The sequence below is a fragment of the Physeter macrocephalus genome, chromosome 18 (assembly GCF_002837175.3).
Source record: "Physeter macrocephalus isolate SW-GA chromosome 18, ASM283717v5, whole genome shotgun sequence".
NCBI classification, from domain to species: Eukaryota; Metazoa; Chordata; class Mammalia; order Artiodactyla; family Physeteridae; genus Physeter; species Physeter macrocephalus.
In genome coordinates this window covers 49,438,074-49,448,225 of record NC_041231.1, presented here as the reverse complement: position 1 = coordinate 49,448,225, position 10,152 = coordinate 49,438,074, and the positions used below count along the sequence as shown (strand labels likewise).

At 43.7% G+C, this 10,152-nt stretch overlaps 1 protein-coding gene across 1 annotated transcript in view; it reads right to left on the bottom strand.

The window, feature by feature from the left end:
* Nucleotides 1–10,152, bottom strand: part of ZNF662 (zinc finger protein 662) — a 91,876-nt gene that overhangs the window by 62,393 nt on the left and 19,331 nt on the right. The window contains 2 exon segments of the mRNA XM_055080003.1: nt 3,385–3,489; nt 4,021–4,753. The gene's annotated coding sequence lies outside the window, so the exon portion shown is untranslated.

Sequence of the window (10,152 nt, the reverse complement as noted above, 5' to 3'; positions counted from 1 at the left end):
TGGCCTCTTCCGTTGCGGAGCACAGGCTCCGGACGCGCAGGCTCAGCGGCCATGGCTCACGGGCCCAGCCGCTCCGCGGCATGTGGGATCCTCCAGGACCGGGGCACGAACCCGCGTGCCCTGCATCGGCAGGCGGACTCCCAACCACTGCGCCAACCAGGGAAGCCCTAAATATAGGAAATTTATATCAAGCTTTAAGGGTACAATATTTACAAGCTTTAAGGGTACAATATTTTTTTACACATTTTACAAATTCTTACTCATCGAATTGCTTTAAACATAACCCATATTAGCATATTTTTAGCCATTTGGAGCCTGCCTGCTTTACATAATTCATGAAACTGCACCTAACGTCGGCTAGCCATGGATAAGACAAACTCTGTGGCCGTAAAAGACCCCAAACCGCTGCTGCCCTTCAACACTCTCTGAAGGGCAGAGACTCCCACCTTGCTGTTGAGCAACACCGCCTAGACAAGTAAGCCTCCTTTCCAATTCGCCTCTCCACCCCACCCCCTCCCCAGGATTCCCTCGCCTTCTTCCCCTGCTGGGTTGTCCCTTCAGTAAGGGACTCGCCCTGTCCTGCGATCTGTACAGAGGCCGCCCAATGTAGTTTGTTGTACAATAGTGCCATCTAGTGGTCTTATCTTTTTCTTTTTCTTTAAAAAAATTTTTTGGATTGAGGTATAGTTGATGTACAATACTATATGTTTCAGGTCTTGTTTTTTCTTGATCATCCCTCAAATCCTTGAACTCACCACAGAATTGAAACAATATAGATATTCTTGCCTCTTCGGTTCTTTAATACCATTTATTGAATGCTGGTTAGATCATCACTAATGGCATTGAATCATCATGCCACCCATGAATATTGGCTTCCAATGACATCCTCAAAGGTTATTACAATAACTGCAAATACAAGTCTTACGCAGAACATTCAGGAAAATAGTAATTGTAATAGGTTTTCTGGTCATGTTAAATTTACCATTTGGAATGTTATAGTCTAATCATTGAATCACATATTTTACAACCACAACTGCTCTTAAACTGCTTAGTCCATTCAGGCTGCTAGACAAAACACTATAGCCTGGGTAGCTTATAAAGAACAGAAGTTTATTTCTCACAGTTCTGGATGCTGGGAGGTTCAACATCACGGCACCAGCATGTTTGAATTCTGGTGAGGGCCCTCTTCCTGGTTCATAGACAGGGCCCTCTTGCGGTGCCCTCACATGGAAGGGAGCTAAGGAGCTCTGTGCGATCTCTTTTGTAAGAACACTAATCCCATTCATGAGAGCACCTACCAAAAGCCCTGCCTCCCAATACCGTCACATCAGGATTAGGGTTTCAACGTATGAATTTTGAAGGGGACACAAACACTGAGACCATAGCAACTGCTATAATCTTTGTGTTCCTGGAATGTGATGTCTTTCAGTGTTGGTTATCCTTCTCCCTTCCATACCACCACCACCAACGGGGAGGATAAGCAATGGGCCCATGCGAAGAGTAAGAAGAGCAGTTCAGTTCACCCAAGAAATGAATGTCATCTTCCAGTACAGCTTAAGACTGACCCAGGACAGCATGGCGTCACTGCATCAGTGGGGGGTTAGAAAGGACATCTATCAGAAAGCCTGTTGAAAGCCCTCAGAGGAGAGAGGTGTGGCCACCCCCAGAGAATTGCCTGACATGTTGTGCGGGGAAGAGTGACCACCCTCATGGCCAAGAGTGGGGAATGCACAAGATAAAGGATATTTGCTGCCACCTCTCTTGTCGTTGGGTATTGTAGCCCATAAGCAGCACTGCAGTAGGAACGCAGAACAGCAAGAGCTGACACAGGGGCCCACACATGCAGCCCACCCCAAGGGTTGACAGCAGACCCACAGTAGCCCAGAGTCTTGAATTCAAACCTGTGCCTAAGATGAATGAGTTACCCCGAATCAGTCAGCATCATTCTGATGGCCCAGTGTCATGTGATCCTGTGGGAAAAACCCATGCTGGCCGCCCTCCTAGAAATGAGGTCCAGCCATAGGGCCCTGGCACAACTCTATAGGTGTGCATTCTGGAGCTCTTTAGGACACCTGGTCAGCCCACACACTGAGTAAATGCTCAGAGAGCACCCCAAATGGGACAAACAGAGCACAGGGCCCATAGAGATCACAATCTACTCTCGGAGCACCCCATCTGACAGTCCTATTTGACCTAGCCACACCAGGCAACAGTAGATGACTTTAAAAATGTAGAGGAAGGGGGGACTTCCCTGGTGGTCCAGTGGGTAAGACTCCACGCTCCCAATGGAGGGGCCCAGGTTCGATCCCTGGTCAGGGAACTAGATCCCACATGCATGCCACAACTAAGAGTTCACATGCCGCAACTAGGAGTTCACATGCCGCAACTAAGAAGTCCACGTGCCACAACTAAGACCCAGTGCAGCCAAAATAAATAAATAAATAAATAAATAAAAGGATAAAAATAAACCAATTCAGCCACCGGTTATGTCACACACTCCTCCCCCTTGTCAACTACTTGGTGCTTTTTCAACACATTTCTCCATATTTATACAATACGTTGAAATAAGAAAAACATATAGCAGGTCTGATCTCTATCTCCTCCACACACTGAGAAAGGCTGTAGCTCTCTGGGCCACAGCTCGGCAAATATTCCCAAGGAGAAGGTCTGGGGAATGTGAGATTCATGTTATGTGTCTCATCTCTCTCAAAAATCATCACATTGCATTGGTTGCTAATGAATATCTACAAACTGTTGTTCAGTGTGTTTTTGTTTCTGTTTTTTTTAAGTGTGGTCCACTTTGAAAATTTTAAAATTCTAAAAATCCACCTCTTCTCAAGATGTAGAAAAACTGAAGAAGGGACTTCCCTGGTGGCACAGTGGTTAACAGTCCACCTGCCAAGGCAGAGGACACAGGTTTGAGCCCTGGTCCGGGAAGATCCCACATGCCGCGGAGCAACTAAGCCCGTGCACCACAACTACTGAGCCTGCGCTCTAGGGCCCATGTGCCACAACTACTGAGCCTGTGTGCCACAACTGCTGAAGCCTGTGTGCCTAGAGCCCGTGCTCCACAACAAGAGAAGCCACCGCAAGCCCACACGCAGCAATGAAGACCCAACACAGCCAAAAATAAATAAATAAATAAATAAAATTTTTTAAAAACCTGAAGAATGTGGCCCCACCCTTACAACAAAAAATAGCCAGACTGGGACCTCCCTGGCAGTCCAGAGATTAAGACTGCAGAAGGCGCGGGTTCAGTCCCTGGTCAGGGACCTAAAATCCCACATGCTGCATGGCGCAACCAAAAAAAAAAAAATAGCCAGATAATCTGAAATTTTTCCTTGAACACATCAGAGAGCTGAAGTCTCAGGGCAAACAACTTACCTAAAATCTAAGGAAAGACAGACACTCTCAAGGTCATTCCTTATATTCATCTCCTTTGGGGACAGTCCACCTTCCTGACCAATCCTGCTACGGAGAAGCTCACCACTGCAGAGTTGGAAATAACTTTGAGTCAACTGGAGGGAAAACAAAAAATAAAAATACAAAACAACAATAACAAAACAACCAGCATATAAATTCATTGTAAATAGAATAAGGCTGTCTTGGGAATTCCCCGGCAGTCCAGTGGTTAAGACTCTGCCCTTCCAATGCAGGGGGTGTGGGTTCGATCCCTGGTCGGGGAACTAAGATCCCACATGCCGCATGGCATGGCCAAAAAATTTTAAAAAATAATAAGGCTGTCTTTAAGAAAACAGACAAAAGAGGCTGTAGTGAGAAAGGCAGAGTCAAAGTGGTAAGCTTCAAAAAGTCTTAAGGCTAGATAGGATCAAAGAAAGGGGAAGAGATGGGGAGAGGGCATCTGGGGGAGCAGAAAAAGCGCAAGCTTTTCTGGAAGGAAGAAACTGAAACAGTGTGTGTTGCAGTGAGTGGAGAGGACTGGCTGGAGCAGAGTCTGGGGAGGGCAGGAGGTACAGCTGGATTGGGATAATCAGGCCAAGAAGGGGAGGGCCTGCTAACCTGCACTAAGGGGACACACAGAACAAGATTACATTTAAAAGTTTCTCTCCAGGATGAATTCTCCAACGACGAATAAAATTTGAGTTCTGAATGAAGACTTTCCCACATTTCTCACATTCACAGGGTTTTTCTCTAACATGAAGCCTTCAGTGCTGCTTCAATCCTGAACTCTTGTTGAAGCCTTTCCCACACTCTGCATTTGTAGGGCTTCACCCAAGGGTGGATCCATTGATCTTGGGTTCTCTTTTTCTTTTTTCTTTCCTTTTCTTTTTTTCTTTTGGATCCATTGATATTGATTTAAGCTGACTTTTTGCTTGAAGGCCTTGCTGTAGTCCTTGCATCTAAAAGGTTTCCCTCCAGTGCTGACTTGCTGGTGCTGAGTTGAAGTTAAAGGCTTTGCCACACTCTTTACACACCTGAAAATTGCAGATGTGTGAACTGACCCCAACATTTTTTTCTGATTTCTTATGTGCATGACATCTATTTTTTATAGGAATTTTCTCATTGTTTACTCCCTCCTTTGCTGAATCTCTCTTATTTTTCTTCATTCCATCCCTTATGAGACTTCCTGAAGCCCTCTCTATCTTGCTCTCTGATTCACAGGTAACTTGAAAACCAGGTCCCTGGGGAAGGTCTCTTAACGTTCCTCCGAGGCCAAACCACGGGATTCACTTTTCTCAGAAATGTCTTGTTTTGAGACCTAAAAGTGCAAATTCAGCCCTGATTTTACAACCTGAGAAAAAATAATAAATGCAAATGTTAGAGAGGGAACTAGATCATCAAAGATACGACTGTGTGCTGTAAATACACAGCTTTTGTATGTTTACAAATTGGTTTCACAGAGCATAGGGAATGAAGAAAGACAAGGAAAAGCCCTGGGACCCAAAAGGGAAAGGGGCTACATCTGGTCTCATGGCCAAAGATGCAAAAGGAGACGAGATAATTATGGTTGGTCCAAGAGAGTAACATTGTTGAAAATGGAAATCTGATCATGGGAATGGCCTCAGAAGACCAAAAAAGAATGAAAAGTGAAGAGGATATTGTGTTGGGCGGGCTGGTGAGACTCCTCTTCATCAATTAAATGTCAAACGAAAATTTAAGTTAAATAACTTAGATATTCCAACTTAGGGGTATGTGAGGAATGCTATCACAAAGCTTGCAAATTACCTGAAAACATAAGCAATATAAAAGATCAGAGAAAACAACACTGGGCCAGGAGAACACAGTTCAAACTTGCACCCACACTGACTAACTAACCATAACTGCAAGGTAACGTTTGGCCATCGTGATTTAGCCCTAGGCCATGACAAAATTTCACAGACTGGATGGCTTAACAGAAATCAATTTTCTTATGGTATAGGAGGCTGGAAGTCCAAGATCAAGGTGCCAGCTGGTTGGTTTCCTCTGAGGCCTCTCTCCTTGGCTTGCAGATGGCCAACCTCTTGCTGCCGCTTCACACGGTCATCCCCCTATGCATGTGCACCCCTGGTGTCTGTGTCCTAATCTCCTCTTCTCATGTGGACACCAGTCTGACTGGATTAGCGACCACTCTAACAACCTCATTTTAACTTAATTATGTCTTTGAAGATCCTGTCTCCAAATACAGTCACATGCTGAGGTACTGGAGGTTAGGGCTTTAACATATAAAGTTGGGGGGGACACAATTCAGTCCACTTGCCATATGCTGAACCCATCCCGCTCCTAAGCACCGAAGCCTCACCATCTCCCTATGTACACGGTCCAAGCATGTTCCCTCCTCCTCAACCCTAGCAGTTGCTATTCCCTTTGCCTGAAATGCTGCCCCTAAATATCAGCACATCTTGCTCCCTACCTTGGTCTCTTGTTCAAATGTCCCCTCATCAGAGTCTGTCCCTGATCACTCTCTCTATCCCTTTCTATACCCCTTCCCTGCTTTATTATCCTTCATAGCATTTACCATTACTTGCCATAAAAATTTATACATTGTGGGGTTCATCCGTGTTTAACATACACCCAGGGTTTTTAGAAATCATGTATGGTAAGGTCACAGACAAGGAGACAACTGCCTTTGAAAGAAGAAGTTCTTACAGTTCCTGAAAAGAGGGGGCATGCCACACCACGCAGGGGGCCCATGGGGAAGCACCATGGGGTCAGTCAGGAGGCAGAGGAGGGGGCAGAAAGCATAGGCAAAAGCCTTTATTACTAGGGCGGTGGGAAGTTATTAGGTGGGACATTCTCCTGCTGGGCAGGAAGCAAAACACAGATGTTGGGGTCTGTGGTTGGAAGGTTTGTAATATGACTTTTGCACACCCAAAGGGGAAATATAATCAACTTTGGCTGTTAGTTTGACCCTATGATCAATGGATGCCAAATCATCAATTACAACATTTCTAAATGTTGGTTAGAATATCCCACATTTTTGGCGTTACGCCAATATATTCAAATGTTGGTTAATAAGAGAATAAGCGAATGAGTTTCCATATGACTAGTTTATGCCTGTCCTCATGTACACCCATGTCCTAAGGGTAATTCTTGCTGCCACCACTCAGGTTCCAGGCTTCATCCTGTCCTCTCAGGCCAGGTGTACCTCTTCTCTGTACCTATCTTATCTTATCTGAAACCTCTCAGAGGCTCCTTTTGGTGAATATAGATGGATGCATCTTTACCTCAGACACAGTTTCCATGAAGTGCCTGCACTGGCTTACCTCAAAACTCAAGTGGACAGAGGTCAAACTTCCACCAACAAAGCTCACCTGAGGCTTGGTTTTAAGGGACACAACCTGTCATCATCTAGCTCCTTCAATTCTTCTTATGGAGAAAAGTATGATTCTCAGTAGCTTAAGGCAGAGAACGATACATCAGCAAGATGGACTGATCACAACTCCCATAAAGAACCTCTACCTCAGGTTCTGTTTTAACATTTAACATTGTTTGTACTGGCAGCATGATTCTCTGCTCACAAGAGGAAGATAACAGGCACATCTCAGAATGCTGAGACAACGCAGAGATCATTCCAGTAAGGAGCCTGAGAAAACTGAAGGTTCCATGAATCCACATTCATAATCACAGGATCACAGGAAAGCATCCAGGAGAGGAAGTTGGGGGAGATAATGGATAGAGGATTTATAAGCCAAGAAGAAATGTGGAGCCCCCAAACTGTAAATAGAGTTCCCTAGAGACTACACACCAGAGATAGGAAAATGTTTATTAAATATGCAGGCATCATTAAAGCGAGACTGAATCCATAGCCTGTGCTTTTCAACACCACTGCATCTCTCTGTAGTATGATTGTGCCGATTAAAGCTCTATTGTCAAAAACCTCAATTCAAGATCCCCTTATCTGTCCCACAGGACAAGGATAGGCTATTGATGTGATCTTGCCCTTTTAAGCACTTTATTCTTGTGTACTCAATGCTACCTAGCTTATGTAGAGTATTAATATATTTCTATTAATACGACCCAGTAAAATTATACTCATAAAGTGACAGAACTGAACGAATCAATTTGCCCACTAAACAAACAAACAAAATGTACATACGGTGTGTTGAAAAACACAGCTCCCAATATAAAACCAATCTAGAAAGAGTGACAATATATTGAAGTTCCTAGCCACTCTTGGCTAAGTTCTCCACATATGTGTGGTGTGCCTTTAGTTTATCCAGTGGCCTAGTACTAATATTAGTCTGATGTTTCCCTGCCTCCCCAGCACCATTACCTCATGCTCTTTGTCATGTGTTGACACTGGCTTAAGGATCATATTTTTAATTATGTGATCTTGCCCTTTTAAGTACTTTATTCTTGTGTACTCAATGCTACCTAGCTTATGTAGAGTATTAATATATTTCTATTAATACGACCCAGTAAAATTATACTCATAAAGTGACAGAACTGAACGAATCAATTTGCCCACTAAACAAACAAAATGTACATACGGTGTGTTGAAAAACACAGCTCCCAATATAAAACCAATCTAGAAAGAGTGACAATATATTGAAGTTCCTAGCCACTCTTGGCTAAGTTCTCCACATATGTGTGGTGTGCCTTTAGTTTATCCAGTGGCCTAGTACTAATATTAGTCTGATGTTTCCCTGCCTCCCCAGCACCATTACCTCATGCTCTTTGTCATGTGTTGACACTGGCTTAAGGATCATATTTTTAATTTAATTTTATAGGAGCCTAAACAAACTATGTGATGCATTCAAATGGCAGATATAACTATTGTGAATTATCAGTGTTCCCTCCATGCGAATGGCTTACTGAGAGTTGACTGTGTCTAGCTTCATGTAATAAGAACAGACTAATGCTATTCAGTGTATTCAGTTCCCTCCATGCTCCTGGCAATGTGTGAGCAATGTGTTGCTTCCTAGCATGTAATTGCTTTTAATAGAAGGCAGCAAAAGTAACTACTCTTTGACATGTGATGTTATTAGGATATTTGTAGTTTTCTTTGAAAAGAGAAGCTGGTGTGATTAGGTACCTTTTGTTCTATTAACAGCAATAATAAGGATGCTATCACTCCTCAAAAAAAAAAAATGCAGGCAAACACTGGAAGACCTTGAAAAAGTCCTTAACTCTCAACCTCTGTTTTCTTCCTGTATAGAAATAAGATAGTTGGACTAGACAACTTCAAATGTCCTTTTCAGCAATAAAGTCAACGAGTCAAAGGAACAAAACTGAAACAAGACTTACAGATGGTTTAACAATAAATTTTGATGACTCCCTACTACTATTTTTTGCCTAAGACATATCAATGGATTTTAAGATTCTTCATTAATTTTATCACTCTGGCAAGGGTGGGGAGAAGGTAAGTTGGGAAAAAAAGAATGGTAGTCATGTTAAAATTACATCCCAAGTTATAAGGCATGTCCCAAATATTACAGTATTATAATAGTAACCTACTTCCAAATCCCACTCTATGTCAGCTACTTAGTTCATCACTGGAAAACAGGGATCCTGCTGTGGATTGATTCGGCGAGGAACACTCACTAAAGACAATGCCTGCAACACAACAGCTGCCACTGGTTAGACCACAGATTCCCAACTGCATAAAACTATATGTGCTGGTGGATCTTTACACGTTAACTGTTTTTTGTTTTTTTTTGCGGTACGCAGACCTCTCACTGTTGTGGCCTCTCCCGTTGTGGCGCACAGGCTCCGGACGCGCAAGCTCAGCGGCCATGGCTCACGGGCCCAGCCGCTCCGCGGCACATGGGATCCTCCCGGACCGGGGCACGAACCCGTGTCCCCTGCATCGACAGGCGGACTCTCAACCACTGCGCCACCAGGGAAGCCCTAACTGGTTTGTTTTGAGACAAAATGATTGCTATTGTCACACCCAGTTCTCCTCCCTCTGCTCATACATCATGCATGAACAGCAAGACAAAAATCTCACAACCCAATTTCAGGTCTGCAGTTTCCCCAAGTTCATGGCATTCTGACTCTAAAGACTTCCAGGGGGACTTCCTTGGTGGTCCAGTGGCTAAGACTCCGCACTCCCAATGCAGGGGGCCCAGGTTCGATCCCTGGTCAGGGAACTAGGTCCCACATGCTGCAACTAAAAGAGCTCCCGTGCCACAACTAAGACCTGGCACAGCCAAATAAATAAATATTTTTAAAAAAAGATTGAAATAAAAATGTTTAAAAAAAGACTTCCAGGAAGGTGAGGGAAGCAAGGCACGTGGGTCATGGGAAAAGTTGTCAGATGATGCTAGACACCACATCTTTGTGGGTGGAAAGACTCTATTAAGGACAAAGAGTAGTTAAAAGCATGAACTGAAGGACACAAAAGAAAACACAACACAAATTCTCACACGTAAAGCTCACTTCACAGAGCTTCTATCCAATATTAACACAAGTAGTGATTTCTTGCAATAGAGTAAATAGGTACTCCTTGGACATAGATGTTCTATTTCTTTTTGCACCTATTTGTCTGATACAGTAGATATGATCAACAGACTTCCACATGTGGTTGCGCTATACAAGATTTTCTTAACAGCAGCACTAATGGCATTTGGGGCCAGATAATTCTTTGTCGTGGGAGACTTCCCTGTGCATTGTAGTATATTTAGTTGCATCCCTGGCCTCTAGATGCCCACTAGATGTCAGTAGCAGCCCTATCCCCAATTGTGACAACAACAAAAAAATGTGTCTAAA